Consider the following 25893-nt stretch of genomic DNA (forward strand, 5'->3'; position numbering starts at 1 on the left):
CGAAGGCCGAGGAATATAAGAACATTCGTTCCGGGCGGATCTACCGACGAAGCTTCGTCACCCCGCGCAGTATAGACGAAAGTAAACGACGAAAGACTCGCGATCGATTCGTCCCGCGGTAAGTAATTCGCGGGCGGAGGAAATCCGCGCGGAGCGTGCTACCGATTCCCGATAAATTGTGACGTTCGTTGTTCGCGCGTAACTAATAAGCCAATCGCGAGGAGGCCGAGAGTCTCGACGCAGCGGCGAGTACGTTGCACGCACAGATCGGATACACCCGGGACCGAACAATGCACAACAAGCATTGTCTCTCCGCTCCGCCCTCCGATTCCGTTCCACTCTGTATCGGGTTTATCTCTTATTCGGCTTATTCGGCCGCGCGCGCCGCAAGTGTGTACGCGCGATCGCGTAGACGAGGGTTGGAGAGCAAAGGGGGAAGAGGGGTTAAAGAAACGGTAACACGAGGAACACGCGCGCTCAATTATCCGGCTGCTTGGCCACGGTTTCCAACGACCGTGTTCTACCCCGCGAATGATCGGCCCCCGCGGTAGAGGGGGCAGGTTTACGGTAAAAATGGCGGTACACGTTGAACCTGCGCGCGCTCCTCGATCCTTTCATTCACGGACTCCATTATCCGTCGTACGCTCGATGGACAATCGAGCGGTTCGAATAAGGGGCCCCGGCCGCACCGCGGCGTATCGATCGTGTAATGGTTACTTACCACGGACGAGGGGCCGGGCGATAATGCGACTCCGATTCGTTCGACGGCCAGATTAAAGGTTATCGGGTATCTGCGCGCCGCGTGCTTCGAATTCGCGGTAAAAATCACGTCCTCGAGAGGCGAGAGGTTGCGCGATACGCCCGCTGGGAAATCGACGGTTTCGCTCGTCCGCGTGGGGTGCGCTCGCCGACTTTCGCGCGAAAACTTATCCAATTCGATTTACCCGTCGAGTCCCGCGGAAACTTGCGTTCTTCGAGAGGGGGTACGAAAGTAACCGGGTAACGCGGGACCTTGTCCAACGATGCCTCGTTGACCTCTGAACGCGATCGAGTCCGCTCCGACACCGAACAACGATATCCAGATTCGAAAACACCGAGCGCGTTGACTCCTCGACCTCGAGTTCCCCCGCGAGCACGATCGCGAGCGGAAGTTTTCCTCGAACGTTTCCGAAAACCATCGACGCGAAAGACGGTGCGCGAAAATTCGTAAACTCGTTCGATCGTGGAACCGGCCGCGATTCGTCCTCCGGGGGCAGCTGGAACCGTTCCGCGCGTTATTAATAACGACGATTCGAAACGGATCGGAATGGATGCAAAAGCGTTTTCAACGGGCCCGAAAGACGGTCGTTTCGCGTACCGTGGACAGAGTTCCGCCTGTTGCGCGATAAATCGATCGCGACGGCCGCAGTTTACCGAGCATGTGTACTCGGCTGTTCGTTGATCGTCGACATCCTCCTGCGCGTATGAATTACGCGTTCAACGATCCTCGAAAACGTCCAGCGAGCCCTTTCTTCGTCGATACGCGGCTGCACGCCCACTGCTCTCGAATCGACACCGCCGCGTTCACCGGGAGAGCCCGGTCGTTATTGTTTGCTCCGCGCGTACTTCTAACGAGCAATAACTGACAACGCGCGCGAGTACCTACCGAACGGCCCTCGTTAAACCTCGACCACGAGAACGATCCACGGTGAATTGAAATCGAGCGCCGGCTTTAACGCTCGATCGATGGATCCTCGGAGAAATCGATCGGCAGCTTTGCGCGGAAATTACGCTCCTTTTGGAAAGCAGCGCGGTTTAACGGGCCATTTAACGGGGAATTATTGTTTACCGCGCGACGAGAGACGTCAGCGATCGAGTAACTCTTTGCGGCCCGTTGCAACGCGCGACGCGATCGATGCCGATGCACCTGCGTGTTTTATCTTTTCACCGGGAACGATCTTGCCGAATTGTTAAACGGGATACGAGAACGATTGTCACGAGTGTTCGACCGTCGATCTTAAGAAATTGAACGTTGCGGAAGAATACGGGTGCGTTAGACGAATGCGAGGCGAGTCGAGCGGAACGACGCGTGGCGCGCAGACGACAATAGCGTAAAAGTGCTCTCGTTGGCCCATTTTCGAAACGAAGGTTTTTCCCTCCTACTTCTAACCACCGATTCCAATTATCCACATTTATTACACCCGAAACGAACAATCGTCGAAAAAGCAATACGCGCGAATTGCAATCCTTTTCCCTGTTTACTCGTTACGGTTGCGATCTCGCTACGCGGTTACGACCGAGTCGAAACTTTGTACTACCGGAATGATCGTTGACCGTGACGTTGAAAGAACGTCTCGATGAAAGAAGAAACACTCCACAAGATGGCGATTAGTTCCGGTTGCCGAACGTTCGAGTACCGGAGTATGGAAAATCCGATTCCCCGAGTTTCTAGCGCATCGTTCCAATTTAACGCGCTCCGAGCGCCGAAGAATCTCCGCTTCCAGAAAGAAAAAAAACCGAGGAGGAAGATTTTCGAATCGAACGACAAGTTCACCGCGTCGTCGTGCTCCGAAACGAGAATATTTGCGACGAGGAGAGAGGGAATTACCCGGGCGGTGGACCGGTTGACGATATTTTTCCGCCGATTCCCGAGCGAGCGAGCGAGCGAGCGAGCGAGCGATACAGCGTTCGGGATAATCGATTCGCGTCCGTCGGTGACATTTTCAACGCTTTTTGGCTCCGTGGCGAGACCAATCGGAAATGCTAGGGAGGCACGTGCACTCCTGCGCGCCACGGACTCGCATTTGCATTCTGCTCGCAATAAACGCGGTTTCGTAATCTCGTCTAGCTGGCTGCGCTCGTATTTCGCGTGCGTGCGCGCGTGCGCGCGCGCGAGCGCACGGTCAACGATTTCATTCAGGCGGTTACGCAACAACAACGACGAGGTTCGATCGGCCGATTTACCGTCCGAAAATCAATTAGCAGAGGCCGCGAGACAAATTGCGTCGCGAGTCGGCCGTAACTCGGTTGCCCGAGGTTGCGTCGTTCGCGCGTTAACGCGCTCGCCCCGGTACGCCAGACGAAACGAAACGCTCGCGAACGACTCTTCTCTTTCGATCGATCGTCGACGATTCGTCCCTGGAACGAAATCGTAACGTTCGTTCGACGAGCGACCGACGAGACTCGATTCGTCTTTCGTTGTAAGATTTTATCCGGTGAAAAGTTTTCCCCGTCTCCGCGAGAGCGGTAACGTTCGCAGAGTTTATTGTACAGTTATACGCGGTTAATTCGAGACGGGAGTCGCGTTAACGAGGCACTCTCGCGCACTCGACACCGGTTAACATTTACACGGGAGACGCTGACACCGGCGACGTGGAAGTCTACACGCTGCGTAAAGTGCATCGAGTGCATCGGGCGCATTACCGGGACAGCCCACCTGTGTCTACACGATTGGCAACAACGTTCGCCGTTCTGGAAAAAAGAACGCCGCTCGCCAGCCGCGAGAACACGTGCTACCTTACGTTTTACGAGTGGTAAAACGCAACGCGCTGTCTCCGAGCGATGATCGAACGACGGAGCGTTCCGTTGTTACCTGCTCGACGCCGCGTGGACGAACAACGATTAAACGTTCTCCAATTTTTCTCGCTCGATTTTTTTCTTTCTTTTCGTCGACCGCGCTCGAACCGTCTCGAACGAGAAAATTCTTCGCGGAATCTCCTCGAACTCGAGGAAAAAGTTTCGCGTTTTCGAGCCACTCTCGCGCACGGAATCGACGTCCACCTCGCTCGTTTCCCGCGACGTAAACGCGTTTCATTCACGTCTAGCGATTATTTCGATCGCGCGATTCCTTCCAATTCCGCGAAAGGAATTCTACACGCCACGGAATCACCGACTTGATCCAAATCTAGCCGCGTGGGTGTCGAACCAAGACCGCGTTCCGCGTAATCGATGCAACCGTGATCGGTGTCGAGCGGACGGAACGAAAACTCGCGCGGTTGGCAACAAGTGTTCGCCGTAAATACGAAATCCACGGGGCCGTTTTCAACGTGGATACGACTCGATAATTTCCCGCGCGTCGATCGCATCGGGGCTGCGTTCACGATTTCCATCGATCACTCGGCGATCGGACGTCGATCGCGGACCGATCCTCGATCAGCCTCGGGGGAGAGTTCCCCCTCCGTTTAACCGGGCTTTTGCGGCGTTCTCGCGCGACACGCAAATGCCGCGCGCTCGCGCTATCGCGTACCACTGTAACACCGCGGCGCCGTGGCAAAACCCTCGATCCGCTTGCGAAATCCTCGCCGACCGGCCGAGCGAGTCCGGGTCCGCGTCGAGGAAACCTACGACCGTTGACCCGTTCGCCGCGCGTGTGCGTTGCCCACGTGCACCGCGGTACGCTCGGCGCGCACCCGCGCCCGCGCCTGCGCCCGCGCCCGCGCGGATGTACGCGCCGGGCTTGCTTTGTTCGCCCGCGAAAGTTTTAGTTACGTATTTCGCGCGCGGGACGAGGCGGCGGCGTGACTAACGATTATCGTCGCCGCCGTCGCCGCCGCCGAACGACTTTTCTTCGCTCGAGAGAGCGTTGCGAATATATTCCGCGACACTGGGGAAGAAAGTGGTCCCAACCGCGCGCGCAATCGCGGGACAAGTCCATTCGGACCAGTTCGCTCCTATGCACCGGTTTCTATTTATGCGAAACGGACGTTTACCGAGACCTCCGAACGTCTCGTACTCGTCGGTTCGAGCGCGTGGTCCGTTACGATCGTACGGTTCTACGGGGTGAAGCGATCGGGCGAAGAAGCGACATTGCTGGTTCATCGTCGTCGCGAAGTATCCATAGCGCGTCCAGGGCAAAGGTCTCCTCTTCTTGGCACGGAAAATTTAAAAACCGGTGAAGCGTACATCGCGATCTACGACACCCCCCGTAGCGATATCGCCGTGACGTCGACCGAGTTAAAGAACCATAGTCGACCTCGAGGTGTCTTCGTCCATCGTCGCGAACTCGTCGCGAGGTGTCCCCAGTTCGTACCGTAGGAACGTTTCCATTCCGCAACCGCTTCTGTAGCTATATTTAGGTCTCGACTCCAGTTTCTCGAATCCCCGATGAACATTTCGGTTCAGGATCAAACATTTCCACGCCTACCGCGCGAGCTCGCGCCACCTCCGCGATCGCTGTCTTCTCGTGGCAAGGTATCGCGCTTGCTCGCGCTCGCGCTCAGGCTCGGCGAGCACCCAGCAAAAAGCACAAGGCTGTCGTGTCAGCGGTGGCCCTCGCGCGCTACCTGTCCCCCGAGATAGCGTTATTAATTAGCGGGGCTCCGTGGCAGCGGCGATACGATTCCGTGTCGTTCGCCCACACAACGTAACACCGTTAATTTGTCAATTCCGCGGACCGGCGGCGGCAACGGCCGCGTTAAGCGCACCGTTATTTATCGACGCGCCGATTACGATAACGAATCGACGGACGAGCTCTCGTTTCCTTCTCCGGGCGATCGCTCGCCCCTCTCTTTCCCCTCTTTTTTCGATCGATAGCCAGAATTCGCGACGCGAGGGAGAACTCGCGGCTTCGAGGCGCCGAGAGCCCGGAAGAAGAGAAGAGAGGAGAAAAAACAAACGTAGCAGGGACGTCCGACTCTTTCGTTGTATCGCGCAGACGGTGCTTTCCCCTCGCCCCTTTTCAATTCGACCCCGTCGCCGAATCACCCCGACCAACGATCGCGGACCACCGTCCGGACGTCGCGAAATTCGCGCAGGCGTAATTCCAATTTCGATCCATTACGCCGATTGGAAACGTTTCTTCCGTGAAATCGGGTGGCCGTTCGAGATCACCGAGGTGACGTCGTCGTCGTCGTGTTATCACGAGGGAAGCGTCGCGCGAAAAACCACCGAGACTTTCCTTCGAAGGAGCGCCGCGTTTTCAATTTCCAATCGTTTTCCACTTCGACCACGGCCACGAGCTACGGTTCACCGAATAAATATTCGATCGGGTAACGAACTTCGTATTCGAAAGGAACGTATCCGCTGAACAAGGCATCGATGTTCCATCCAATATCCCCGTAAACAGTTTTCGATGGTTCGATTACCTCGAACGCGAACAAATTGTCCGGGAAGGTGCGCGCGTTCCGATTTCGCGTCTTGGACGATCTCCGCTCCGAGTGTTTCTTCGGTAACGAGACGATCGTCGTACCGTACGTTTAATTCGCTCGACAGTACCGAGAAAACATTATAAAAGTATCGATCCGTGGTCACGATCAGAATTTACATAGCGAACTAATGCGAGACGAGGCGGGGCGAGACGAGACGAGGCGCGGCGAGACGAGGCGAGGCTCTGTGTTCTATCATCGTGGCATGGCAACGCATAACCGTGACACACGGTGGCAATCAGTCGGCGTGCTTCCCTTTCGCATCGCGTTATTACGATACATCGTGTTCGCGGTTATGCGTAGGTTGCATCGCCAGAGATGCAGCGCCGTGCACCACGTAAATCACCATTGAATCTGCATTAGACGCCCGAAGGTGCTTCGCCGGCTGAGCGTTAACGTTAACGTCCGCGTGCACGTGAATCGATTCCATTTTCCTAGGGAAAAAAGAATACGTGGAAGCCGACGAGAGCGTAACGATCACTGTAATTCTGGAAACGGGAGTTTTCTTTTCCACGATCCGCGCTTTCGACCACTCGAACGACCGTTAGATCGAGGTTCGAGAAAAAACCGGGAAACGCGCGTCAACGTGGATCATCGTCGGTTCGCGGTTCTTTCGTCGCGCGGGTGGAGCCCGATTACGCTCCGAATGCGCGAGATGCCTCGAATTCTTCCGCGGTGGACGTTCGAAATCGAGGCGCGAAAATTGAAGAATTGCAAAAATATCGAAAGCCGCGGCAACTCGGAAGCTGGGACGATTCAACGTCCGATCGGAAATCGCGAGCTCCGAAAACTCGAGCTCGGTGTAATGGACGCGAGTTACGGGAATCGATCGTCGAAAATTCGGGAATTGAATCGGAACGAATTCGTGACAAATCGGAATAAAATTCCTCCGAGGACGAGGAACGTCTAAACAGGAAGTACGGATGCGATCGGAAGATCGAGCGGAGAAAGGATAATTCCACGGCTGTACGGTCGAGTCGAGCACCCTTGATACAATAGCTGCACGCTGTCCGTTTACGCTACTTCGATCTCTGTGTGACCAATTACCGGACAAGTGTGTTACGTCCGTAATGAGAGATTACCGAAACCGGAAATAGTCGCCATTACGAAAGGCAAACAATGGCGTGGAACGTGCTCGACGGCGTATCGAACACGCGAGCACGGTGGTCTCTCGTCGACGTACAAAGGCCAGAACAACGCAACGAAAGCAAATATCAACGAGCACGGCGTCACGAACTGTTGCGAAAAATTTTCAACCCGGTGAAAGGAAACGGGGAAATGCGTGATCCACGATTACCGATCACGGAGACGGGCTTCCCCGAGAATACAACCGTCCCGTGTATTTTTCTACGATTATCGAAGAACGGTACAACTTTTATCGTCGAATACGATTATCGAAACGCTTCCACTTCCAAGGAAAAGTATCAAAGGTGTAGATTTTCCGGTTCTACGAGAAAAAGTAGAATTTCCTACCTACGTCAACGCGGTGAAATATTTGGAGGAAATTGAAAGAAATTTCACGATCGTTGATTCGCAACTGATAACTCGGTCGAAAAAATAGAACCGAAACATCGGTGCGACGTTGTCGGGGCAACCGGTCGAAACAATTCGATCGACCGTGTCTAAGAAACTTGGAATTTGAACAGCGTAGGCTGGAAACGAGAGAAAGCTCGCGAATTCAGTCCCTTCCCCGCATCCTTGGCAAACACGGCTACGCTTCTGTAGGCAGATACGTGGCGGAATACTCGCGAACTGGTACTATTCGCGTGCATAGATGCGGCGGGCAATAAATCACGGGACAATCGTCCCGGACGATCGTCCGCGAGTTCGCTCCGCTTCGCGAGCGGAAAAATCTCGAATCGACTCTTCACCTCCTACTCTTCGCGACGATTCGTCGATACGCTGAAACACGACGTTTCGTACACCGCGAGAAAATGTACTTTACGTACGACGGTTTCGGTAGTAGAAACCTTTGGTAATTTCTCATCTCGGAGCAAGAACAACTTCGAATCGTACGCGCGATAAGTGAAATCTTACCGATCTTTCGTCGAGCTCGGTGCGCGTTCAACTTTACGCGCTTCGACTTTCGAGCTTCGAGAATTTACGATTCGTACCCGGAGTATTCGAAAGCTCGATTTCCGAGTATTCGAAATTTCGGCATCGAGCGAGCCCTCGTAACTTTTACCTCGAGATATTCGCAACTACGGCTTCGAGTACTCGGAACTGGAACTCGAAGTTCTTGGAATTCCCGCTCGGTTGTACAGCGACCGGTCTACCCGTCTCTCGTATTCGCGAAAAAACTCATTAAAATCAATGGCAAACCGTGTACTCGTTAGCGTCGTATTTAGAGGGACGCGCGTTGCTCGAAAGAAAGAGGCTGCTTCGGGTAATAGCGTCGCGTCGACACGGTTTTTACGATCGTAGCGATAAATGGAGCAAGATAATTGGAGAAATAAAGGGAACGCTCGTGGAAGGAGTGTGGACATCCTATTCGAGGTTAATTATACGATCCGCGGTATCATTTGTCACCGTGTCGTGCAGGAAGAAACGACGTGTGCGGTGACATCGAAACTGCCACGTAACGACGATATCCAAGTATACGGAGTCTAATACCCATCGTCGTACAAATGCGTCTCTCCGTAATTTCGATAGGCAGATCCGTTCTGCGGCCGGAGTAACCCGATTCGAGAGCAAAACGGCTCTCCACCGGTTTCGGTGCTTTAACGTACCTCCGAGAAATCTCGCGACATTGGAAGGAAGTTTCGAAGAACCTTCGAAGGTTCGTCGAACAGAAATTATTATACTTCGCGTTCCCCTCGAACCGGAATCGTCCGGACCCCTCGTCCTCTGCGTACGAGCGGGAAACCATCGACTCGGTCGAGTTTCGACCCGCGCGGAGGGAATTGGCCAAGGTCGTTAATCTCGGACGCGTAGCGCACAATGTTTCCTTCTCCCGTTTCGAACGAGCTGTAAACAATAATTTCTCTCGCGGCGTGGTGCGGCGTGGCGCGGCGGCGATTGCGTTCTTCGCGGCTCGTTCCAGTAGGCGCGTTCTCGTACGAGCGCATCGTTTTACCACGGCGGCTAAAGAGAGCATCGTTCGAGCGTAAACGTCTGTTATCTCCCTCTCCGTGCGTAGGGACGTCTTCTCCGTAGGATCGCGACGGTAACGGACGCGTGCCGGTCGCGCGAACCACCGAGGGATTCCGAGGCGCGTCGTGGCGCATCGGGTGCCGAAAATCGGTCCGAAACCGCGGCACACCTTCCCCGATCGATTACCACAGCCGGTCCGGTCCGGTCCGACCGGCCCCCGTAACGCGAAAACCCTCCGATCGCTCGGCCCCGGTACGAGCGACGCGCGTGCACCTGGCAGCAATTACGATACACGAAGCGGCTCCCCTTTCCGCGAGCGTGTCCGGCAACACGGGAATGCGGCCCCTTCGCGATCTACCTTTTCGAAATCGCCAGTTTCGCGAGCACATCGCCCACGTATCGGCTCGATTATGCGCCATTAACCGCCTCCTCCTGCCCCTCGGTTCACCCCGTTCCTCCGTAGTCCGCCCCGACCCGTCTCTCGTGCTACCTGCCGAGTCGTGGGCAGCTCGGAATGCGCGTACGCGCCCGACCGGGCGGTTCGTCGAGTATTATCGTCCTAATACCGAGCACCGAGCCGTCTTTATTAGCGGCACCGAGGTGCCCGCGTGCGTGCGCGAGCGCGCGATCGCTCGCTCGCTTCGTCGAGTCGAGTCGAGCAGCGAGTAACACCGCACCGCGCCACGCCGCGTCGGCACGGTCGCGGGTAGGTTGCAGGTACGCCCACGCCGTTAGATAATTCGTATCATTGATATTACGAGGCCCCGCGGCCAATGCACCGACAACTCGCTACGTCATTCGCCATAAAGATCGCCACGAGAGATTCGCGGCTCGACGCGACGAGCGCAACGTGCAACGCGCGATTACGCGCCAGTTCGCGATACGAGCCCACCGAGGGCTGCTCTCCAACTTTCGAGAACGGGTACGCGCTCGTTGAGAACCGCGTTTCGTCTCCCGTCGGGTAAGATCGCAGCCGTATGTGTTGGCAGCTCGAGGACATCCGTCGACCAACTTCCGTTCGCGGTTTCCACGTTCGAGAGACGGACGGGAGGAGGGATCTTTGCTGTTTCGAGCAACGAGTTTTCGGTCGATTTCGAGCCTCTTCGAGATCCGGAGCACCGCGAAGGAATTCGAGGAAGGAAAGAAGTTCGAGAAGAGAGGTAACGAGGTACGGCGTTGCTCGTCGAGCGATCGCGGGCCCAAGGCCGAGCCAGGACTCGGCGTACAGGGAACAAGGAGGTCCAAGAGCAACGGTGTTGCGTGTTCGTTAGCCAAGAAAGACGTAACCTTCGGACGACAGAGGCAACAGAAGTAATTACGAGCCACGGTTTCGTACTTAATAAGCCTCGGTCGAGAAGAGTGCTCCGAGATCCACGAAAAGGAGTCGCTCCGCTAAACGGACAGGGCTACTCGCTCCCATTTAGGTTCCCGCGCATCAGATACCGCGAAAAAGCGAACGACGTCGAACGAGACACGCTCGAGGGAGAGAAAACGAGCAAACGAACGAGCAACGAAGGGAGCCCGAACGAGCCCCTCTTTCGCGAACCGAGCACTCGTTACGCTTCACCGATTCTTTGTGGCAACGTACCTCGATAAAACACGGAAAGGACGTCCACGGGAATATTTCTCCTTTTTCACCCGGCTACCGTATTGGTGTTACATTCATCGAGATCCCGTCGATCCGAGGATTACTCCTCGTACCGAGTGCACGACTCGAACGTTGCACGTTCGTGTTCCGCGAGTCTCGACCAAACTCTCGAAAGCAATTGCTTCTCTACGGATAGTTATCGCGAAAACCAGAGGGAATAAATTAACGAAATCGGTGGAATTTCGAGACCGGTGGGTCCTCGATCCGTTCGAAGGTTCGTCGCGCGTTCGTACCGTTCGAAGATAAATAACAATGCCGATAAACTCGTCTTTCCTTCCCTCCTTTCAAATCTGCTTTCGTTCGTCTTTCGTAATTCGAATTCTGTTCCACGTTCAACGAGCAGCGAACGAAAGACGATTCGTCGAAACTTTTATCAAAATGTTTCCGTCTCCGTTGCTCGTTCAGCACTCGAAACTCGATAGTAGAAACGTTGCGACGAACGCGTTCGAGATGGTCGTTTCTCGTAAACGGTTGAGACGCGCGGCGAACCTCGTGCCACCCGCGCTCCGATAATCCTCTCGCGTTCGCGCGCCACGAACGGATCGAGTCGGTACGATCGGGCGATAAATCGCATCGGCGATGGTTAACCGCGATCGTACCGAACGAGCGTCGACGGTTCCGTCGAGAAAGTAATCCGTGGCGGGTCCGCGTCGTGTTTTCACCGCGCGGATAACTTCCGTTGCACCCGAGGAAAATCCCGAGCGCGGACGCGCGAAAAACCAGCGCCGCGCCGCTCCGAAATTCTCGAGGAGCTTTCAAAACTTTCGAATACACGCGGCTATCGCGGCCACGAACAACGTTCGCCCATTTCGTGAACCTTGTACGCGGACGATATACACGCCCAGCAACGATACGATAACGAGACCGGGAGAGCTAAGGGGCCTCAAATCCACGATCGCCGGAGCGTGAGATCGAACGTCGAGTCCCCACGATCGAAACCCGATTAAACGGCCGATCGGGACCGTTTTTCTCACGGCCCGGAGTTTATTGGTCGCCAATGGCGAATCCGTTTCGCGATAAGCGCGCTCCGATTTCCGACACGGGTAACCAGCACCGAAGCTTCCGGTCCCGAGCCGAACTCGGAATCGGACCGCGTCGTTCCAACTTTGCGCCAACCGGACGCCTCGTTTCGGCGAATCGCCCGATCTTCGGTACCGCGTTCCAGGCTTTCGGTTAATTGGCTCCGATCGCGAGTAACTCGCGCTCGCGACCTTCGTTCGACCTTGAGCCCTTGGAATTAAATTTTAAGAAAAGGCGTGCAAACGCTCCGTACAATTGCATTACTCTCTCGCGTCATATTTGGAAAATTTTAAAGAAAGAAGCTTCTCTCGTTTAAATACCTATCCATTCGTAAAGACTCGATAGAGAAGCCTCGATTTTGTACAGATTGGACCCAACGCGACAAAAGTTCACCTCCGATCGAAATCGTCTTTCGAATAATTCGCGAAAAGATCGAAAATACCGGGTAGCCAATTAGCACAGTGTATCGGGTACGAGGGATCGATTTTTCGACGACGCGAGGCTCGTTGCGCGGCGAGAGAGAATCGAAGGCAACGAGGCGCTGAAAAGGCGCGAACGCGAGAAGCGGTCGATCGTGAAATCGGAAACGAAAAGTCGCTGGCACAGAAGAAAGTAATCGGACACCTGTCCCGAGCGATGTCGAGCCGCGTTAACGAACCACGGAATTTTCCGCGTCTGGCCAAGCGTCCCGTCTCGCGCGTAGGGAACGAACGTTTCCCGCGCGAAACGTGCGAAAGAAATCGAAACGAAAGGCGATCTCGCTCGGTACCGTTCAGTTTTTCGCGTGTATCGCTCCCGTTCGGAGAAACGTCGACGTTACGAGCAGGACCGAGCCCGGCCGAACTCGTTTCGGCGCGATCGCGAGCACCGTGAATGGAAACGAGATTCGGACGAGTAGAGCGTGCCCTTCCCGACGATTGCGCAATTATTTCGCCTTCCACGCTCGCCGATTTACAGTAGGGACCGTGCAAGGGGGGTGAGCGCGGGTGGAGGTGACGCCGGTGGTGGTGGTAGCAACGAGCGTGGCTTTTAATTAATGGCGCCTGGAAATAAACGTGTCGCAAGGCCGATTTACGGGCCGGCATGCAGCCCGTTGTAGCGTGCGGGATTTATGGTGGCGCAACGCCGTTTCCTGATGATATTTAATACCGTTCCAGGAGAAGAGAGCTTGGAGAACCGCGCTTTACGGAACGTCCTTTGCGTACGGTGCGCGCAACCGAGTGACGAGCCGCGAGCATTCCTCAACGTCTCTGGATTGTCGCGCTCGAGGGTCGTTTCGCGTTTTCGTCGGGTCGATCGAACGAAAACCGTGCCGAAGCGATCGATGTTTACTTTTTTTTTCGTAAAACGTCCGAACGTGAAAATCCCCTGGGTACGAAGTAGCACGGTTTTGAAACGTTGAGCACGGTGGCAGCGAGCGTCGTTGGCCCCCTTTAACCGGCGCAACAGCGAGAGGGTTTCACCGGAGAAGGAACTCAGCTCGAATTAGAGACCGAGAATTCGAGGAATGCGCGGAATACGACGGGCCGACCGTCGAGGGAACCTTTCGACCTTGGAGCCACCGATTTGCCTCGAATTATGCGCGCAACGTGTGCAACGATGCACCGAACGCACCAGGGCACGCTGTGAAAAATGTGAATACGCTAGAGCTCTCGACGAGTCGACAAATTGTCCGGATCGCGCGCGTATCGAAAAAGTATCGAGAAATTTGAAGAGCACCTTCGTACCTTCCTTTCGACTGCGTTTCCGCGCGCGTTGAGAGTCACCGGTGCGGACGAGGATTCCGATCGAGTGCGACGTTCCTCTACACGTCGGGCTAAACATCAACCCGCATTCCATCCTCGACACGGAAACAATATTGACTAACGGGAAGGGTCTTGTTCGTCTTCGTGACGATGCTCCGCCATATTCTCACGTTTCGCGCGATAAAAATGCCACGACCTCGAATATGAAATTCTCTCGGCATCGCCGTATCCCTCTCGCGTATCGTTCCCTCGGTTATCACTCGAGGCGTCTTTCGTATCGTATTCTCGCGTTCGAGAGTGGAAGGAGGGAAAAAATTGTGTTCGGTAGGTTTGTCCAGGATTTTTGTCCACGTTGATCGGTCCATCGACTCGGAGAATCGGGAAAAGGCGTTTGGCAAGCGCGACGACTCATCGCGATCGATCGCGTCGAAGACGGTGAAATCGAAGATTCGTTTATTCTTGGAACACTGCGTACTGCGCGATACCGTTATCGTACCGGTAACCGCGAAGATAGCGAATCGGTAAGTGCTGTCGGATATAATTTCGCGGGAACGGTTTTCCGTGGGCGAAATCGTGAAAACGATCGATCGAAACCATCGACGAAGAAGAAGAATTACGCGCGATGCGTCGAAAAGCGGCTGTATCGAGTGATTTTTTGCTCGCGTGGAAACACCGAGAAGAGGACGAGGCATCGAACGAACACTGGTCGAGGACGGTGGCACGGAAGCGTAAAATATCGCAGCGCGCGAAGCGAGGAGTTCGCGATCGTTGGTAAGATAGCTCGAGACTCACCTTCGAGTAGTCCGAAAGAGTAATCCAAAAAACGGTGGATAACCCCCGTGGTAGTATCTCCCAAGGCACTGTCCACTGAAAGGTTCTCGTTCCACCACGCTCGACGCGTACACTTGTCGCGCAGGCTCCGCAAAGTTACAACGAAAGCCACGATAGAGGAAACTCTGTCACGGAATACCTAGGTGTACGCGACACTCACCGAACGGTCGATTCGCGGCGGGAGACTCCGCCGGTATCGGTCGCGACCGCGGTGGGTACCAGGTCCCGCGAGCTTCCCCGCGATCTTGTCATCTCTGGTTTTCGTGTCGCGGGTTCGAGGTCGGCGGCGAGCTGGGTACGTAGGCCGGCTCGGGACCGGAGGACATCGTCCGACACCGCGAGACGTCGACCGAGGACCAACGACGAACGGAGCTGGACGACCTCCTACGCTCGAAACTGACCTACGTCGAATCGTTCACTTTTGTCGGCTTCATTCACCGGCCGGCTGGCCGAACGGCCCGGAGAGAACGAACACCGCCGGTGAACACCGGCTCGCGTCACTTCACTTCCGTCGAGTAGCTTCGCGATCGAGTCGCGTTCGCTCCGAGAGGATCATCGACGCACCGAGGTAAGATCCTCGGCCTTGTCGAGGAACGCGGTCATCCTCTTCCCGTCGAAGGATCCCTCTGTCCCCGTTCCACCGATCGGTTTCGAGGTCCGCGTCGTATCGCAAACGCGAGCCGCGAACACGTGTCGAGGTGGTCGCAGCGAGCACCGTGCACCGAGCGTCCTGCGAATGGAGTCGCGATGCGCTACGAGACGCTCGATCGGATCGTAACTGCGGCCGCGACGGCAATGCCCCCGCGTCGAACGCTTAAGCGCCGCCGACGCGGCTCGGAACCCTGCCCGGCCTGGCCCTCCCCACCACCGACACGACCGACATCCCCTCCAACCGGACACTTTTCCGACGGGCTCGTTCGACGCACATCGGTTCTCTACCCCACCGCGTGCCCGATGCGTTCACCCCGTCTCTGCGACCCGCGCTACACGGAGAAACTATTTTCCTTCGATCGCTTCGACCTTTTCTCGATCGAACGCGACCAACGGGGACATCGAGTGACTCGAAACGCGCTTATCGATACCCGATTTTTCGACAATTTCCGCCCGCTTCTTCTCGAGGGTAATCCACAGTTTCTAAGTACGGAGAAAACGTCTGGAACGAGAGTCCTGGGAACTTTCTTCTTTTCAAAATGGAGAAGAGCATCGATAATTGCGAGTAGACTGTTTTGGGAGAAAAAGGAGGAGTGTAGAAGTACAGAAGAGTTCAGAATCGTCGAGAAAACAGCGATAGGAACACTGTAACGGCGACTATTCCGTTCGAATTGATTCAAAAATAATTCCCGTTCGTGGACCGCTGTTCGTCGACGCTTGGTATTGACGTTGGGCGAGGGTTAAAGACTGGACGTCGCGCGGATATCGAGTATCGAGGGACCGACCGTACGGAGAAACGACAAATACGAGCAGATGGCGAGGAACATCGTATTTGAGAATGGGAATATTTTTCATTCGATAAATTCATCTCAGTATGCCTTCTAGCGAGGAGAAATGTATCGTTAACCTTCGAATCTGGTTCCGGATAAAATATTAGGTTGTTCGGAAAGTTATTTCGTCTTTTTCGGTGAAAATGAAACACGATTTTTCTAGAGCGTATAAACATTTTATCGAATTATATATTCTCCATTTTGGAAAACGAAATTAATTTCCGAACAACCTAATATTTTAATATTTATTCTCGACCGAATATTCTCGATAAAGTTTCAACGAATCACTCGCGTTAACGAAACTTTGTCGTAAGTTGAACAAACCTGTAACGTTCGATAACGTCTTTGCAACGGGATTTACGCATTACGGTAAGCGTCGGAATGAAAAATCACCGTCTGCTCCAGCAGCCAGGGGTAAGAACCTCCGTTCGCCCCACGGCCGGAACTTCGGATACTCTGACGAGCCTAACTCCGCTCACCCCGCACCGGATACCAGCAGGCTTTCGGAATTCCCCGAACCAGCAGCGCGCGGATAATGGAGGCCAGGAGAGTCTCCATTATTCGGTGGACCGCCTCCCTTCGGTTGCGAAGGGAGACAATGGCGCGTTGTCGTCTAAACACGTTGCCGACTGCTGGAGGTGAAATTCAATCGTACAACGAGCCACGGACCCGGTTTACGTTTAACGACCAGAGACGAGGGTTTCCGGGTTTGTACAGATTTTACGTGAAAACTACTCGAGAAAACGTGCAACCCTTTTGCAAATTGTTCGCGGTCGTGAAAGGTAAAAGTTTCGGTGCTCGAAAAATTAAAGGAAAGAAAGATTCTCGCAGATTGGAAGGTTCGAGTAAATATTTCTGGCTACCTCGATCTCCGCGCAGGGAATTCGTTGGCCGAATTTCGTTTAATTTCTTCGAAGAGGATCCAATGGACGATCCCCTCCGCGGAGCAGTAACGAGGCGGTCGGATAGGAGTCCCCGGTATCTCGACGCAGCCTAAACGCGAAGAAGTCCGCGCGGAAAGCACGATAGCGGGCACGGAGCGGTGCTCGAATAGGCGATAAAGCAAAGCTCTTCCCCGATCGGGATCTTTGCGATCCGACGGGGCCGTAATCCCCGGGGCCGTAGAAGTCAAGGATGAGAGCACGCCGTCGGAGGTCGTAGCAGAAATAATTCACGACGGCTATTGGCCCGGCCCGTTGCGGTTGTAAATCGTTTGCCCACCGATAGATGGAAAATCTCGAGCGGTGGGCAATTACGGGGGCCCGAACGGGCCCGACGGTCCCGCGGACGGCTCTCTTTGAAGTTTCCAGGGCCGGCGATGGCCGTGGTTTTCCCTAGCGGCGATCCTTTCGAGGTAGGAACGACGATCGGTGGCGCCGTCGCAGCGCCCGCGACGGAAACACAAGGGCCCCGGTGCTACTTTGTGCTAGCTCGTACCTTGCCTGACCTACCCGTGCCCCGACACACGGCACGAACATGGAAAAATATGTAAATATCGGCTCTCATCCATTATCCAACACGAAGAGAGAAACGAGCGAAAGAAGGGAACGCCGCGCCGCACCGCGCCGGCTCGTACGCGCTCGCCCGGTTCCTCGCTCGATTCCTGCACGTGACTACAGACCGGAAGGGACAACGACCCGCACCCGCACCCGCACCCGCACGGACCTTCCCTTGCCGTTTCAACAACGGCACGCGTATCGATTGACCCTGGAACCGTGATTTTTTCTTCATCGACCGACCCCTTTTTCCGTTTCCTCCGAGAGGTACGCGCAGAGATCGCGGCCGAATCCTCGATTCGCCTTTTGCAGCGCCACGCGCGCAATCGCGGCGAAACCGTGCACCCAGCTCAACCGTCGAGTCTCTCGAGCGTTTCTCGTCGTTGAACAGAGCCGCGCGTGTAATTGCGGTAAGATCGTAAACTCTCGTTGACTTTTAAATCGACCGATCGCCACGACGTTGTTTTACGAGCGCCACGCGTACAATTGCGGTGAAACCGTGAACTCGCGGAAAGTTTTCGATCGAGTGCTCGGTTGTATCGCCGATCCGAGCAGCGCCGCGCGGAATAGTTGCGGTGAAACCGCAAACCTGTACGATCGGTTGGAATCGGTCACCCCCGTGTCGCGCCTTCCGGCTTCGTCGATCGAACGAACGTTCTCTCCTCACGGTTGTTCCCCGATCGACTCGCTGGCGACAGGGCCGAGCTCACTCTCGGCGTTGCCGATCGTAAATGTATACGACTTTTCGAAGGGACTCGCACGGACGATGTTGCGCGCCACGTAAGTGGGATACCTCGGGGCGGTTCTCCAGCTGGAATTATAGGGGAGCAACGAGATGGGAGTGTGCCGACCGTAATGACGCTCGTTCGAGGAACCATGCGTTCGTCCGTGTCTTTGGAAAGTGCAAGAATAAACAGTTACACGATAAACACGGCGCAACGCAGCTGCCTGCCCTTTTCGGTTGCGCAACCGATTTACATAACCGCGGAAAATGGCTAATCGCGAAAACACCGAGGAGATCGCCCTCGCTGCGTTTTACTCGATTACCAGTTTCTACGCGAAAATGGCCCGCGGGTGCCAAACGGACACTCGTACCGGTGAAATTTTCAAAGAAGAGTACGTAAACTTGTTTTCAAGTCGCGATTGCTTTTGCGAAACATTCGTGTCGCGGAAAACTATGAGGAAAATTTACTTCGTTCGGAGAGCAGAGTTCACTATCGCTCGAAGAAACAGGAGCGACGCGATCCTCCGCGCGGTAGCGGCGCGAAGCTCGATTCGCATCCTCCTGCGAGTCGCGATCGGTTCCCAGGCGCGTCTCGTTGTTTCCGCTCGTCCCGAGTGCGCGGTACCGCGCGAAAACGGACAAAACGATCCCCTCCTTTTTCCCCCGATCGCAGAATAGGATCGTTCGGACAAAATTCACGATGAATCCGAGGCAAAGGTGACTCAATTGACCGGATACACGGGCCACCGAGTGGCGGCGACTCTCTTTCTCGCGTTACGTGCCATCGACGAGGCGGTGGAGGCGGTGATGTTTCCCGGGTCGATGAATCGAGCTCTCCCGATCGAAATGAAATTTTTCGCGGGTGGACGAGCGTACGGGAAAACCAGGGGCGGAGGTAGGCGCGAGAGGATAGGTCGGGACAGCGAGTTCGCGGTCCGCGCGTTCGAAGGCGCGGCTTTCGGCGCGTACTCGTTAATTGGATCGCCAGGAGGGACTCGCGGCCGAGCACGGCCAGTGTGTGCCACGGGAACACGGTAATCTCGCGTCTCTTAAGACCGTTTCCGATGGAACACAAGGCGGATCCACGGTGAGCGCGTTTAAAGAGGTCCGCGCGCCAGGCTATTTGTCTTCGTTTTGCACCGTTCGTGCACCGATAGCAACGCCATTAATCATAAACCTCGCGCGGGCGCGCGGGCGCGCGCAGCCTCCATACGAGCGGCGCACCGAGCGAGCGAGCGAGGGCCTAGACGCGAGCGCGAGCGCGAGCGCGCAAGCGCGCGTTGGGCCCCGCGGACCCGATATGCATTATTATCCCGATGCCGGTGCCGGTGCCGGTGCCGGTGCCGGCGCGCCGGGACACTGACGCGCGATGGATTAATTGCGTATCACGTCGTCACGCCGATTAGAATATCGCGGCGCGCCGTTCCTTCCCCCGAGCGATCCGGGACGCGAGTGCGCAGGCGCCCGTATACGCGCCAGCGACTGCGCGATCCCTAGCTCGCAAATTAAATTCGCCCTGACCCGTGACACGGACTTGATGCCCCTTCGAAGGTACCTTACTCGAAAACAATAACCGTTCAATGATCATCGAGATCTATCAGAGACGAAAGAAAGTGTTTTCTCCGAAACAACGAGAAAACCTCGGAAAAGAAACGATCCGGGACTCTCGTCCGTATCGACGAGAAAGATTCTCGAATTTGCAACGTATCGAGACGATCCGTTCTTCACAGTGGCTCAACGAAGAAACTCGGCGCGTAAACGGGAAAGCAAGGACGAGCCCAAGGCTTCGCGCAGCCGCTTCCCCCTGGAAGGAGACGTCTCGGTTCGATCGCAAGGAGACCCTGTTGTTCGCATCGCGGCCGTTACACGGATCCATCGGTTCGGTCGTTTCCCAGTATTGTTCACGTGCAACCGGAAGACCAAGTTCCCCGTAAAAAAAAAGAAATTTCCGTGCCGGAGTAACACTCCCGAGGCACAGGCGCGCGATAAAAATCGCGGCTTCGGGCAATCGCGGGCCGCCGATCGAAAACACGGGGAAGCGAGTTCTTCGCCCCGGGGTATCGCGAGCTCGAAAAATTCGTAGGAAATCGGGCGGGAGCGAGCGAGCGTGTCAGAGGCTGCCGTTGTTGCACCGGTTACGCCCACGCGAGCCGAAGTGCATCGCGGCGTGGAAAAGTTTTCGCGAAACTTGGGTGTTTCGGGGCGCGGCGGCTTTCCATCGCGTTGTTCGGCGACAGGGAGGTAAGAGGCGGGCCGTGTGGGGCGAGAGGGGATCGATCGATCGACGACGCCAGACTTTTAATTACCACGGCGGGGTGTAAGTCTCGCCACGTGGAAACGAGCGATAAGCTTCCTCGGAAATGGAACGTGCCGTAGCGAAGTTACGCCGCCAATTACGCGATTAAAAGTCCTGGAACGGATGCAGGTCTTCGACGTTGTCTTTACGGACTAACGACTTTTCCGAGCACCGACCGTCGACCAATGCCGTGCCGTTGCCGCGTTCGCGTGCTCGTTGCCTCGACGCGATCGCACCGAGCAACGGTTCTTAACCCTTTCGAATCGCGGTGCGCTTTCGAACGAGATTCCCAAATTTTTTCGGGCTCGCGACGTATTTGCGAAAAGACGAAGTTGGACGCTCGGTAGTCGGTAATCGGAGCGCGGTGGAATCCCCGTAGGGACGATAAAAGCTCTGCGCGAAACACTCGTACGTTACAATTTCCGAGATACGCGGCGAAAACACGAGGCGCGAAACTGCGCTCCAGCGACGAGGAGGCGCCGAATTCCACGCACGAACGCGACCGAGCACGCCCGACGATACCCGATCTCGCGATCTCCGACAACAGCCTCGCGAACCTACCGACGACCCAACGCGGTCAATACTATCGTCGATGTTTGTTGTTGCGCGACAATATTGATCGTACAGGGACGTTATCGCGAATCGCGATGCGCAACGAGTACGAACGATCGAAATGTGTTCGATGGTATCGAAGACGCGTATAGACACCGTCGAACGATACACCGAAACTGTTTCTCGATATTGTGTTCCTCGGGCCTTTTCTAGATCCGAAAGGTACGACGGTCGAGCTGGTAAATTCAAACCCTCCGTAAAAGTCCAGCGGGTGTTGGAAAATACGGCTTCGGCAGATATTCTGGGCCAAGTAGCGCGAAGCAAAGGTACATATTGGGTTAAGAGTGCAAATTAAGAAAAGCCCCGCGGTTCCCAGGGAAACGATGAAATCGGCTTGGCAGCCGGCGCGTTGATAAGGAGGTTAAGCCGATTTAGTTCGAACGAATGTTTACGACCCCGAATGCCCCGTAACGAACGATCCACTCACCGATGGAATACCACGAGCCGACAACGATCGCCCCGATGGAACAACAACGCTTCGATGAATATTTCCCACGGAAGAGGCAAGTTCACGAGTCGCGCACGGAACTTCCGTCGAAATGTTCGCGGTTGGCTCGAACGCGCGATTATTCCTCGCATGCGGGTATTGCGTGAGAGTCGGTCGGTATTGTCTGAACGCATCGAATTGGTTCGCACCGCGTTTAACGGAAAGTATTACATCGTTATGTAAATACGAGGCGTTCGGCGCTCGGCGTGGATCTCGGTTCGGTCACCTCGTCGAGTTCGTTGCGTCGTTTCCATCGATGTTCGTTCTCGCTCCGGCTCGCCGAACGAACCGAAAACGCGACCATCGCCTCACCGTTTCGTTAACGTCTCGTTATCGCTCCGATCGATCGACCGGACGCGAAAACCCGATGATTCCACGCCAGTTCGACGTACGGAATTTTAAACACCCGTACCCTCGAATCGATCGATCGACCCGTTGACCGAGATCGTCGAATACCCTCTCTAAGAACGATTCGAAACCAGAGGGCGCAAATTGCGAATACGACGTAATTTATTTCACGTGGATTCCAAAACTATGTCTTTCGACGAACAAACGAGAACGCAACGAATCGTCGAAAGATTGGGAGATTATTGTCAATCTTCGAGCAAGAGTCGATCTTGACGACGAAAGTCTAATTCCAGAGAGAAGGAAGTAACCGCTGAACGATACCACCTACAACGACATTATTGTCAAAATTGAACATCACTCGCGTGATGAAAGAATTACTCCGCGTTTCGGTCGATTCGAACGGACTCGATTTTTAGAAAGAAAACGGACCAACGCGTCGAGGAAGTCTATTGTTGCGCGTAATATGAAAAAACGGCTCGGTAGAAAGTTCGATAAACGCGGCACGTATGCGATTCTGGTATCGTTGCGCGTATCGGATAAAGAATCTAAGAAACGAAGCAAAAGGAATACGGTGTAAGCGGAGTGAACGGTAACTCACCGAGCGAGGACGTGGACGCGGATCGGTCCAAGCTTCGTCGAATATTTGCAAAATCGAACGGTCGTCTTTGCGAAAACCTCGAGAACGGTAGAGGAGGTATCGAACGACTCGTTCGTCGATTGGGAACGAAATTGCATAACCACGAGGATAGTTCTGCGCCCGCGGCTACCGTTGCAAGACAGAGATAACCTCCGCGATGGTAATTGCGCGTAACAACCGGCGGATACGCATCGATCCATCGTCGAAAACAAGGTTGCCGGAAAACCTCGTCGATCGATAGGTAAATAGGTTAATCGCGGCGTCGTTCGTCCTGAATGGAGTTTAAAGCTGTACGGGGCTACGCGTCCACACGTTTCTATTCACGTTTGCTCGATTCGACGGAAATCGCACGCTCGACACGTCCGTCGACCTCGACGCGACTGCGCACGCGTTACGCACCGACTCTTTTCGACTGGCCTTAAGAACGATCGTACAGGATCTACCATTGTCGCCAAGAAAGAAACTTAAAAGCTACGCGACAAATAGGTTCGATTTTTCCCTCGTTGGAAAGAGAGTGTATTGCACGGGGTGTCCCGATCGTCACCGGTCGATATGAAATTCGCGTTATTTTTAAAACGTCGAACCGATCGACGCGAAACTCGACGCGTGTCGTCTAGACGGATGGGAAATCGATCGTGGAAAAGTACACGGTGAAAGGACGCGTGACAATTATTCGAGCGTATTACGAAAAATCGTGATCTTTAACGCTAACGATTCGGGGACTAACGTGTTGAGAAGATGCACTGTGCAAAGTTTCGTGGCTGGATTCGTTGAAACTGGTTGAAACCGTTCGTTCGGGTGAACATTTTACGATTCGACATCGTTCTCGGGAAGCGAACGTTTCGAGGATCGGTTTGCAAAGAAATTTGTTTCGAGAAAAGATCTTCGTTTGCGCGTAAATCGACCGGTGATTATTAGCGCACCCTCTAGGTTATTCAAAGAAATAATCGAATTTGCCTGTACGTAAAATTTCTTAAAATTACAAAGGATCTTTGCTCCTCGATCCTGAATAACAGAATGTTCTCTGAACGGCACGAAACGGGTTATTTAAAGAAATAATCGAATTTCCCTGTATGTAAAATTTCTTAAAATTACAAAGGATCTTTGCTCCTCGATCCTGAATAACAGAATGTTCCCCGAACGGCACGAAACGGGTTATTTAAAGAAATAATCGAATTTGCCTATACGTAAAATTTCTTAAAATTGCAAAGAATCTTTGCTCCTCGATCCTGGATACCAGAATGTTCCCCGAACGGCACGAAACGGGTTATTTAAAGAAATAATCGAATTTGCCTGTATGTAAAATTTCTTAAAATTGCAAAGAATCTTTGCTCCTCGATCCTGAATACCAGAAAGTTCCCCGTACGGCGCGAAACGCGCGATACGGGAATCGAACCCCCGAATGGAGTGAAATCGATAAGTTATTTACCGCGGGAAACGCGCGGTGAAATCGGGAGTCAATGAGCCGCATTAAACGACCGGACAAATAAAATGAAAACCGAGCGGGGGACAATTGCACGCGACGGGACGACCAGCAGGTGGCACGCGTGTGTGGTGGCTGTAAGTTATTCGCTATGGTTATTCATGGGCGACGTGCGGTCAAGAATTTGCGTGGGGTAAATTAAGCTAATGAGGGCACTCTCGGTCTCGATGCTTCCAACGTGGATCGGCCATGGAGTTTCCAAGACGATTTAACCCTTTTGCTCGTGGTTATATTTAGCACGTTCGAACGTTTCCGAACGGAGTTATTTCGCGTCGTTCGGTTTCTCGTGGAAAATTCGAATCGAGCTACGAAACTTTTAACTCGCCTTGGTAAAACGAATTAACCGATGCATCGATTCGAGAAGAGAATACGGTTCAAAATGTTGCTGTGGAATAAAGTATCTCTTTTGTGGAATAAAAAATCACAAAGGAAAGGGTCGAGAGTATTCCGTCGATTAAGTAATTCAAACATTTTTAATCGGAATCGATCGTTTCGTAACAGTTTGTAACAGAGTGTGAATCCCACGACGCGTCAAAAATTTGTGACGCGAATTATTGGATTCGGTACTTTTTCCTTGACGCGAGTAAGAAATGTATTAATAAAGAAAAAAGGTGCGAACAACGACGATGAGAAAATAAATGGCAATGCCCGAAAGGGTTGACGAAGCAAGGCGTGTCTTTGAATAGCGCGAGGTTTCATTCACTCGTTTCATTTCCTGTAACAATGCACCTAACTCGTAGAAGTATGAGAATCGCTAAGAATTGCAGGGTATTTACTCCTATCGGTGTTCACAATCGGTTCTCGTCGTACGTGTTTGCCTTCTCTTTCATAAATGTTTTATGAATCGAATGCCGTACTTACTATGTTACTCGTTGCGGTAAATTCAATGGAGAGGTTGGTCGGTCGCGAGGAGAGGAATACAACGACGAGTGTGTATTTACTACTCGATGATCGTAGGCCGTTGAAAAGTCGAAACAAAGGAAAGATTCGGCACGACTACGGAATAGCAATTGACGAGCACCGGAAAGACCGGCCTCGCAACGGATCGAGCGAAAACAAATTCGTAAACGATCGAAAATGTTACGACGAAACATCGAAACGTGGAAAAATTGAAACAAAGACGATACAGTTGTATTTGTGACAGCTTCGCAACCCCCGTAGGGGTTATCAAAAATTGCCTCAGCCGATGGTATTTCACATCGTCATGGCGGGGTATTGGTAAAAGTTTTCAACTAGCAATAATCGCACCTCGGTAGAACCTCATTGGTTACGATATCGCCACTGCGCAAAGCTGACGAATCGTACCGCGGCTATACCAGATGTAACGTTTCTCGAATACTTTAACATGCGAGAAACGATACGGATCGAGCCGCCATCTAGCTTTCCCCGCGCGAACTTTCGTCTTTCGCTCCGCCTCGTTCGCGCTCCTCGATTTACCCCTGTTTCCGATCGCTTTACCCCAGATCCGGGAACTAAACAACAGATTCTAAAAATATTATCAGAAATTTATTAATAACCCACCGCGCGAACCGTTCGGTGGTGTTCTCGCGACACTGAAACGAGTTCAACGACCTTTCGCGAACCGTTTCTTTTAAATACGCGGGTCCTTGTCGTTCGCTGTTACGCGCGGCGCAACGTTCAATTATTCGGTAGAACGGTTCGAGCGAACGGTAAACGATTCAACGATTCCGCGACCCGAGTGACGCGTAACGATAGAAATTTAGAAAACTTCGAAGGACAAAGAAACCGTGCCGGTGTGTAAATTGCACGTTCAAGAGTTTTCGTTCGCGCGTAGAATCCACACCGTGGAGTAAAAAATTAATTTATAGACATCCGTAACACGAGCGGAGTGGAAAGTAAATGAATGCTT

General features: G+C 53.8%; 1 protein-coding gene and 1 non-coding gene across 8 annotated transcripts in view; both read right to left on the reverse strand.

The window, feature by feature from the left end:
• LOC143148316 (uncharacterized) overlaps positions 1-25893 on the reverse strand; it is a 360338-nt gene that overhangs the window by 241114 nt on the left and 93331 nt on the right. The gene's annotated exons all lie outside the window — the stretch shown is intronic.
• LOC143148773 (U4 spliceosomal RNA) lies at positions 25176-25316 on the reverse strand. The gene has a single exon (XR_012992587.1). It is a non-coding gene; the product is annotated as a U4 spliceosomal RNA (small nuclear RNA).

This window comes from Ptiloglossa arizonensis, chromosome 6 (genome assembly GCF_051014685.1).
Source record: "Ptiloglossa arizonensis isolate GNS036 chromosome 6, iyPtiAriz1_principal, whole genome shotgun sequence".
NCBI classification, from domain to species: domain Eukaryota; kingdom Metazoa; phylum Arthropoda; class Insecta; order Hymenoptera; family Colletidae; genus Ptiloglossa; species Ptiloglossa arizonensis.